Source organism: Amblyomma mixtum, chromosome 3 (genome assembly GCF_055824585.1).
Source record: "Amblyomma mixtum isolate Tamu chromosome 3, ASM5582458v1, whole genome shotgun sequence".
Lineage (NCBI taxonomy): Eukaryota > Metazoa > Arthropoda > Arachnida > Ixodida > Ixodidae > Amblyomma > Amblyomma mixtum.
The window spans coordinates 67,208,808-67,218,933 of record NC_143014.1 but is presented as its reverse complement, the minus strand read 5'-3'; positions in this window follow the sequence as shown (position 1 = coordinate 67,218,933).

Genomic DNA, 10,126 nt, shown 5'->3' with positions numbered 1-10,126 from the left:
AGCGCGGCGAACACGCCAGTGACGTCACAGTCAATACCGCACGAAGGCACCTCCCCGGTTTTGGTTTCGCGGTTTCGGTTTCGAGTTTTGCGTTTTTTGCTGTTTAAAAATTATCTTAGGGTTGCTTTTGAAAACCTCGTATCGTACACATTACAGGAGATTCTTAGGAACACAAAACAGCCATTAACTTAAAATGGATGAAAAATCGCCGGAGGCAAGCGCTGGCTATGTCAACAGATTTGATTGCTTTTCTGGACATCCTTTACGTACAAAGGACTCGCATGATTGGTTTGGTTGGTTTATGGGGTTTAACGTCCCAAAGCGACTAAGGCTATGAGGGACGCCGTAGTGAAGGGCTCCGGAAATTTCGACCACCTGGGGTTCTTTAACGTGCACTGACATCGCACAGTACACGGGCCTCTAGAATTTCTCCTCCAAAGAAATTCTAGCCGCCGCGGCCGGGATCGAACCCGCGTCTTTCGGGTCAGTAGCCGAGCACCATAACCACTGAGCCACCGCGGCGGCTGGACTCGCATGAGTCCTGAACCATAAGTATTTTAAAGCACCATTTTTCTTCATTATTTGGGAAGTATATGCATATTCGGTTGAATTGCTATGCTTTCCCCTCACCAGGCGGGTCTCATTCACGCCGTCAACTGCACTCATATGTGAGGATGCCACCGCGTGCAGACTCCACAGTTAAATTTGTTGCCAACAAAAAATTATCTTGGTCAGCAAAAAACATTTTTTGTTACATTGTCTTGTTATTACACTGGTCTGTTGCTTTATTTATGTATCCCCCTCCTCCCCTACCTACGGGCGCTTCGGATATGTACAGTCTTTGTCAAATATATACAGCCCAAGGGCTTTGCTTCCAACCCGTGTAGCGGGACTCCTAAGCACATTTGAAAGTCCTAAGCTTGGGAGGGTTGAGGACTTGTTCTCCCCGCTTTCATGAGAATAGGGTCCCTAGGTATACAAGAGCAGCCGCACTGCAGGGCTCAGAAGCAGACTCATTGGTCTGTATACTTGTGACAAAGACTGTACAGTCGTAGTTTTGAGCGTTCAATTATTGAACACTCCATAATTATGTGTGACACGCTCAGTTTTTCTATTTCCAAACTCGTTTTCTCTTAGCGTATAATATGCAAAAGTGATTTTCAAATTGAGTGGAGAAATAGCCGGTAAATTCGCAATTTTGAGCAAAAATTTTGTTCCCGCTCATATTTCTCAGGGCCGTACGAAGAAGTAAAAATAATAAATCAACACCTACATTTTTTATTGGCAATAGAGAAGATGCTACATAATTAACAGAGCACATGTCTTTTCATTGCTGTTTTTGAGTCTTTCTTTTACAATGGAATTCCAATTGAATGCACTTCGCTGGATCGCGTGGATCAAGTGAAGTTCACTACCTGAAATAATCACTCATTTTGATGAACTGAACTCTATATAAGGCATTCAAATGGCTCCCAAGGCATTTATTTCAAAACGCTGAAAGTGAACGCGTTTATTGTGTACTTAGCAGTTACGACAAGGTGCTAAACTGCGTAACGAGTGTTGGCGGGGGCGAAAAGCCGATGACGAACACAAAGGGTGTACTGGACTTTTCGCCCTGCCTCGCCTCGCTATGCAAACGGACTAACAGGCCCAAACCAAAGCCCTATAGTCGTGCTAAACATTGACGTTAATGAACGGAGTAATCACTCATTAGCATCCACCTGAGAGCAGCCACAAGGGAAAAAGCAAGGGAAAATGCATGCGCTCTTCAGAAGCTTGCAGGCAAAGCAACCTCTGCAGCGCTCGTAACACGTGGAAGTAGCCAAAATTTGTTGGGCCACAGCGCCGAGGGCAACCGCGTTTTCGAAATTCTAAAAACTGATATGGATGTTGTTTACGGTGGGATACACGCCTCTCAATAATTGAGGAGCCGAACAAAAATAGTTAAAAAGTTCACTTTTCGATATTAGTTAACAAGCCTGCTAGTTAGCACGTCTCAGCTCTATTCTGATGTACTACACCACTGACAATGCTATGCCGAAAAAAGCGCTCTTCTCATTGAAACTGCCTGTTTAAAAATGTGCAAAGTCTTAAGTGAAACACCCTGTATATTGCCATCGCAGTAAACACTTTCGAAATGGCGGACGCATGTATTCATAAATTATACATATACATTCTGGCCCGGAAACAGCACTTTAGTGAGCTGCAAAAAAAAAACAACAACAAAAAAACTGGAAATTGGAGTGGCCTGAAATTTATTGAACTGAAATACGTTTGCATTAGATACAAAGACGTTTCGGCGAGAGATTCTGCAAAGTTCGTTCACATCTGAAAGCCAAAAGTACTGCTTTTGGCTTGGCGCTTTCTGTATTCATAATTTTTTTTTTCATCGAAGCATGGTTTTTTTGCACTATTGTGCATGGTGGCGAACAAACAAGAAGGTCAGTTGTCCCCCCCCCCCCCCCCCCCCCCCCCCTCACCCCCCCCCCCACCCCACCCCTCACTGCCCCAAGCGAGAATTTTGCACAGCAAAACCATACCAAAAATAATTTTTTGAACGAAAAAAGTCCACGATTACACCGAACTTAACCGGGCCTGAGTGCTGCTTCTCGCCCTTGGTCGCGTGCTAACTTGGCGCTACGTTTTGTGAAATGTCTCTGTATTCTGTGAAAGTACGACGCAGTGTCGCTGCGAGTTTCAGCCTTAGTTCGGTATTCCTGAAGCTATCGAGAGAAGTAATAATGAACGTACTTGCACGGGATGAGCGGATACAGTAAGACACCGGTCCGTATACTGGTTCGTCCTTCCAGTCACCACGTGTTAGAATGAAAATGCGCAGCGCATGAGCGTTTATGTTGCTTGGCAAGCTCTTCACGCCGGCATATCGATTAGAGGATTCCGCAAAGCCGGCGTTTCGTCACTACGATGCATGAGGCGACTTGGTACCTCACATATATGAACTTAGAGCGTTTGGGTAGCTGCCCTTGAGTCTTCTGTGCGACATGTGGCGCAAAACACGACAGGGGCATGATGGAGCACTTTTTCATGTTGCACACAGCCAAGACCGGACACCGCAGGCATTGTGTCCATTTCCGAGCAGGCGCAGGTAAAGGTGGAGAGCGCCGGGGGCAAGGGGGGAACGTGTGATCCCCCACTGGCGACAGGCGTACACCGGCGCCATAATGCCGCGGATGCAGCCGCCTCTTCCTTCTGCCCCAGCGGGCCTAGCGAGAAGGAACACGACGCGGTGGAAGGCCGAAGCACCACCGCCGAGAGGGGAGCGGACGTCCGCTCCTCGGGCTGGAGCCCGGGCGGTGATCCCCCCGCCAACAATACCGTGCCGGGGCGATATGCCCCGCGCACGCACCTAACCAATGAGACGCAACGGATGAGGGGGCCACGCGACCGGGCATCCTCGTCAGGTTCCGGCGGAAACAGGCTGGCAGCAGCCTCGCGAAATGGACACCTGTCCATTTCCCCCCCTCTCGACTGGCGGCGGCAAACACGAACCGTCGGTGGACGCCGATCGCTGCGGATATGGCCCCCCGGCCCTAACTGAAATGGAACAGCTGTGCGGGCTGGCCGCCCCCTCCCGCCGTCCACCGCAAACTAGACAGGTGAAGACGGCCGCCCGGAGAGGGGCTGCTCCACCGGCAAAACATCAACGCTCGCGTGTACACGCGTGCAGCCTTGCAAGGCGCACCCACGCCCGAAAAACGAAACGATCCTGCGGGGCTCGCGCTCCGTACATTCAAAGCACCGAACCAGGAACGGGGGTTGGAAGGGGGGGGGGGGGTAGGCGAAGCCCCGCTTTAACGGGTCCGATCGCGGGTTTCGACCTCCGTTCGGCGCCCTCCCTCCACCGCTTTCCTACTGCTTGTTAAATTTGCCTCTGTAAAGACTGAGCAGCCAGGGCCCGCTCCCTTCCCCGGGGGGTCACGTCCTCCTCGGGATCACGTGCGTCTGTGCTAACGGAACCGAGCGCCAGACGGTGTTCGTGCGTCCCGCCGCGTAATGCGTTGGGATGTCTTTTTGCGCTTCGCTGAAGGCTACGCTTGCCGCGCGCAGACACCTCGGGGGCGAGGAGGCCCGTGTGCCTGCTGCCGGGGCCCACGTCTGTAGAGTCACTGGAAACGTCTGAGCCCATCAGCGCCGCTCGTGGACCGCACGCGACGAGCGAAGCGCGTGGCGACGCATGTCCCGAACACCGAATGGCGAGCTTATATAGCGCACGCAAAAAGGCCACCGAAAACGGTAACAGGGCAAGGACAACAGAACGCTGGAAGGAAGCAGTGATCCTAAGCCATAAGCTGCTCTTCATATTATTACTTTCTTATTGCCCCAAGGCTTCGTTACATTTCTATCATGTCTCTCGAGGTTCGTAGCGCGACACAGGAGCTTGCGCTTTGAAACTTGCAGAACTGCTAGAACGAGCTCTTGCAATGCAGTTTCAACGCCTGCCTGGGATATACGAGCACTGTTGTGCGACAGGCTAGTAGAAAGCAGGCCATGCCACACGGACGTTCAAACTAGAAACTTCGGCCTCGCTGCGAGGACTTTCCATGTTGTCTGTTCTTGTCTGTTTCATTTTCCGAGTCCGACTTTTACAGTCGGTTTCCGAGAGCGTGAACACGAAACTGATGTGGAGTCCCAATTTGCGGAACTATATATGCTTAGATTATTTTCACAACAGAAGCTTCGCACCGATACAAACTTGAAGACGTTGCACTGCGTAGTCACAGGTGGCGTATGGAATTGCTTAAGGTGATATACATCTACACCGGTCGTGCAGCCAAATTTCTGCGGTGTTGAAATGCGAAAGCGGCCGTGTTTTGAGGTTCCGATGCTCATTAAAGAACACAAAGCGGCCGAAATTACTGCGAAGCTCTCCGCAGTACGACGTGCCTGTCATACGTAAAATGTCATAACTAACACAGTCATGTCGCGCTGATTTTGGTTGCGGAAAAAAGAATAAGCGTCAAGTGTTTTAGTAAGCTTCAAGGAACTTTAAATTTGAAGTTCAGAATGAATGTGTGGTTTCTCACCAGTGCCGGGAACAAAATACTTTCCGGACTTTCAAGACCGGCGTGTAGAGGCTGTCATTCAGTGTCATCGTTTTTTCGCATCAAACGTTTTGATAACGCCTGCACGAAGATAATCAGTTGCAGCCAACAGCTGCAGAAGACGTTTCTGCAAAGCCCGGAGGTTCAGATTTTCCGGGAGTTACATTGCGTAACAAAGTATTTCAATTCCTTCAGCCCCGAAACGACTGCGAACAATGCCACTTCACTGGCTGCAGTCGCCCAGTGACGGTGAAAGGAGCAGGACAAGGTAACGGTTCCCTCTTTTTGCTCGTCGCACACAACCGAAAACGGACAGCGGCTCGCTGCCAGGTCGGTCACTTTGAAGAGCGATTCATTGGGAATGGGTTATGAAACGAGAGGCAACGGTTCACCACTCGCTCGACAACAGTTCTCTCTGATTCGCTAGAGTGAATATAATCACTCATTCTCAAGTTGTAACTCGGAGCAGTAAACCGTTCATGCGTTTTCAGCCACTTCAGCCTTTTTGTGGCTCGCGCCCATGCTGCAGACAGCAATTTTGCGACGAGGTGCTGAATTCCATGAGGACGCGTCGAGCACTTTGTAAGGAACGTTTCTGTACAGCAGTACTCGGGGGCCCCTTGACATGATGCAAGGTGATGCGCTATGCAGCCCTGGTTGAATCGCCAGCTGGGTACTGAACAACCAACCGTTCCGCGGGAGCTGACGTGTTCGAAGAAGCCTGCATCGCGCACGGACGAAGCGCGGGCGAATCAAGAAGAGCAAAATGAATAACTGTGGGCGGAAGGGGGAATGCTGTTCGCTCTCGTGCTGTCTCCGTTCGGCGGACGGGCCACACGAACGGAGACCGGCGGCAGCTGACGCGGCCGATGGAGGAGACGGTGATTTCCAGTCGTGTCGTACCGCCGCCGCGGCCGGCGACAGTGCAGCACGCTCTCTGCACGAGCGCATTGCAGCGCATGGCTGCGCTGGCGCGCGCGTCCAGCCACCTGGCCGGCGGCAGGTGGTGCCTGTTCCGACGTCCGCTCGAGGGGAGGCATGCGACCGTCGCGTGACGTCACAAAGCTGGCGTGCCAGCCCGCACGCGTGCGCCGTCGAGCAGAACGGCGCTGTAACGGTACCCTCGAGGCCGCCCCCCTCCCGTCCCGTTCAAGAGGCCCGCCGCCGCTCGCGTGCGGTCCCGCCGGCCACGGCAGGCGCCAAGGACCGCGCAAATTGAACACACGCGCCGGAGACGTTGATGAAGAGAGGGAGAGAGGATAAAAAACTGTCATTGTGGCCATCACAGGCGCATTCAGTTTGGCGAATTGTAACCCGACTGAGGACGCACATTAACTCCTATATCAGGAGGCTCTGCGGCCAAAAGTGAGCGGTCCAGAACCGTACGTTGCGCACGAAGTGACGTCAAAGGCAGGATGGGGCTGGCTATAAAGAAGCGGTACCTTAATGGTTGTCACTACAATTAGCAAAAATGAGAAGAGGAGTGCTTAGGAGTGTGTCCTAGAGCACTGTACGGGCCTCACTTTGAGGTCCAGGCCCGGCCCGGGCGCGAGGCTCAAAGCACGAACCGAAAATGGGCCCGCGGCTTCAATATCAGGCCCGGCACAGGCATGCTGAATTATCGCTTTCCAAGCCCGTCCCAGACCCGGCGAAACAGCCCATTTTCAGGGCTTGGCCTGGGCTAAGGCTGGGTCGGGCCCGGGCTTTCAGATAGGTCTGAGCGCGTGCAGTACTCTCGTGTGGCCGGCGCTTTCGCTCCATAGAGCCAGAATATGAATTATTAAAAATAAAATCCATGTCGGCACGTGGCCGTATTAGCACTTTCATTATGGCCAGAATATTGGCGATTTTAGCGAAATCGACACCAAGCTATGGAAGCGCCATGAACCAGTTTCTATATAGTGGGATACGACTCAAGTACGAAGTAGTAGTTATTACTCAGAGGCAATGAGTAATCATCGCCACCCAATCGTGCACTAAAAGGTCATTTATATGCTCTGCTACATGAGTGATTTCTATGGTTTGATTTCAATGGCTGCCAGCACTGCGTCCCGCGCCAACGCGCGCGTACGCTGCGCCTATAGTGTTCTAAATATTGGGAGGGGGTTCACCAGCTGAAGCTCCTCGTGTGGACGCTGAGAGGGACTCGTGGGCTCTACGAAACGTGAGGCGCGCCATGTTTATATCAGAGTCCTTCAAGCAATGTGGTTATACACTGCGCACCTGGGCGTCAGGAAGCAATCCCGGTAGAAGTTATTTTCTTCATGCCGAAGAAGATTAAGAACAGGAGTATTCACTGCAATACAATGTCATCGCTGCCCTCGAGTGAAAAGTGGCACAGGCCTACTGTGGGGGACTGCCAAGACTCGGGCGGTCACTTCTAGATGCTTAAATATATTTGGCATTGAAATATTTGTAAGCAAAAGATTGGCTGATTGCTGTCAGTAACGAATTGGTTCTTGCGCGATAGATGACTGAATGTGGGGAGTGGACTTCACGGTCAAGAAATTGGAAGGTCTGAATAAGAATGACTCATAGGCTTTAGCTGAAAGAGAAATATAAATTAAGAGAACTTTTAGGAAGGGAGCCGTTTCGACCCTGAAATAAAGTTTTGTGCGGCGGAGTACACATTCCTTTTGCTCTGTCCAAGAATGGTAGATCCGAGGGCAAGAACAATCCCAGTAGACAAAACGCCGACCGAGTGGTTGAAATGGGATTTCTAGCGGGCGCCACCTTGAGAGGAGAAGCGGTGGCAGGCAGCAGGAAGTGATCAATAGTTTCGGGTTCAGCACAGAACGAGCGCAAATGGTAGACAGCCAAACCATATCTGTGAAGATAATTTATCTTCACAGTTGTATGCTGTGCGACTACGTAGCCGCGTGAAGGAAACTTGAAGCTTGCGAGATCGTCATTCTTTACAGCTTCAAGAGAATAGAAGATGGGGGAAGTGAGAAATGGAACTAAGCGCTAAGCAGCGAATTGTTGCATTAACATACGCCTGTGAAACCAAGGAGAGGAAAAAGAATCGATCGGGGTGATCGCTTCGTGCACAGGAGAATTGCTGCTCACAAACTCGGAGCTATCGTTCTGATCGATTTTTTTGTTGTTGTTGTCATCAAGGCGAAAATGGCGCGTACACACTACCCCTTACCCCATATTCTTCTTCTTCTTCTCTCACCCACGCGGGGGGATTGGCCAAGGTACGGTTGTGAATGCCAAGGAAGTATTTGTGCGGGTAAAAAGGCGGGAGGCGGCGAAGTAGAATAGTGGAATGACTGAAACCGGAAAAATAAAATTATGTTAATTGTTGAAAATTTTAAATAAATTAAACAAGTTTGAAGTACCAGGAATAGAATATATTCCGTCTTCCTCTTCATCCTCTTCATATTTTTCACTTCCCTGGATTGCGCTGTATTCTAGCGAGGCTACGCCGGACACTAGAAAATCTCAAGCGTTTGCACCATAGTTAATTGATTCGCATTTGATATACGTCTGAATGAAGGTATTTTTCGTTTGTTGGCGAAAAGTAACTTCATTTCGGTTTTACTGTTCGCCGCAGCTCTTACGCAACTGCGCAAGCGTCACCACGATACCTTAACTACACTTTCTAAAAATTACTAGTCATAATCCAAGCTGCCTTCAGTTTCTGAAGACTCGCAGACAAAAACGATACCTGTGAACAGCGCAATCGCTTATAGGAGGCGCTCTACGGATTTTTACTTCTACACTCTAATCATCATTTGAACAGCGCTGGGCAGTTCACCTGGGTTCCATTTTCATGTGGAGAAGAAGAAGAATGCCGTAGGTGGCGTGACAGTCAGGTAACCTCGGGCTGTCTCGAACATAGGCCCAGCGAAGATTGCAACCGGTACGGTCAAGCGGCTCTGCTCAACGGTCACTTCGCGCTAAGCGCTTTCCCGGAAGTCCCGTTGGCCATGGAGTGGAGTGTTTCTAAGCCGGTGAGTCAATGTAGCCTTGCCTGCTGATTCAGGGGATATGCAATGAGAATTCGGCAACGCGCTCAAGTCGCCGAATCAACCGCGGTTCGGCTGGCACGCGCGCGTACAGTGGTGAGCAGCCTTGTCTAGAGCGCTTGAGCAGTGCGCACTTAGTAACAAAAACCGAAATTAGAGAGCAGCCCCTCATTACAGGGCAAAGTTTTCGTGCCTGCTTTGTTTACGAGGCTATCTGGCGCTACTTCCGTGCAAGCGTTGCAGCTGGACCCTAGAGGCTGCCACAAAATCTGGATTTGTTTGCAAGGAAGTGCACCGCCCGAGCGCTCTAGACAAGGCTGCTCACCACTGTACGTTAATCATTGCCAGCTGGTTCAACGACGCTGTGCGTCCGAAGTTAAGGCTGCGGCCGCTTTAATTCGTGGCTGTACAGTTGATCTGTGAGCGCTTCCGGAGATCAGCCTTTGCGGGGATCCTAATCAGAATGTAGAACTTCTTGCTGGGCGAGTTGGTGCATAGCTTTCTTGGGATGGCGTTGCGCACACGAAAAAACATACACAGGAAAGAGCAGATCGCTCTATCTGTCTTCGTCTGCTCTTTCCTGTGTATGCATTTTCGTGTGCGCAACGCCATCCCAAGAAAGCTAATCAGAATATTGCCACGAAGCTTTATGTCTGCTTTTCCGGTGTTCTTAATTTGCGGCCTCATTTTCGGCGCTCGAAACGGGTTTTTCTGCGTACCCCTGCTAGACACTACTCGGTCGTTCGCCAAGGATCGCAGCACAGCGCGGCCTGCGATGGATCGGGCGGTTCGAGGCGGTGAGGGTTCGTTTCCCGGATAGGTCTCAGTCATGTTTAGACAGAACCATCCGGGACGCGGCTGTCCGAGCGCTTACTCACCGGGCTCCTCATCCCAGCTCTTCTGGCTCGGAGACAAACCAGCCGCTGCTGCGGTTCAGGGAAATCATAACACATTATAACGACAACCACCGCCTTTTTCCGGCCCCTGCAAAGGGGCTGAGTAAGACGGAGGAGCGAACTTTAAGGCGCCTTTCAGACAGGTACTCTACGATCCTAACACGGATGGACGATGCCCGCACTGTAGGTAGAC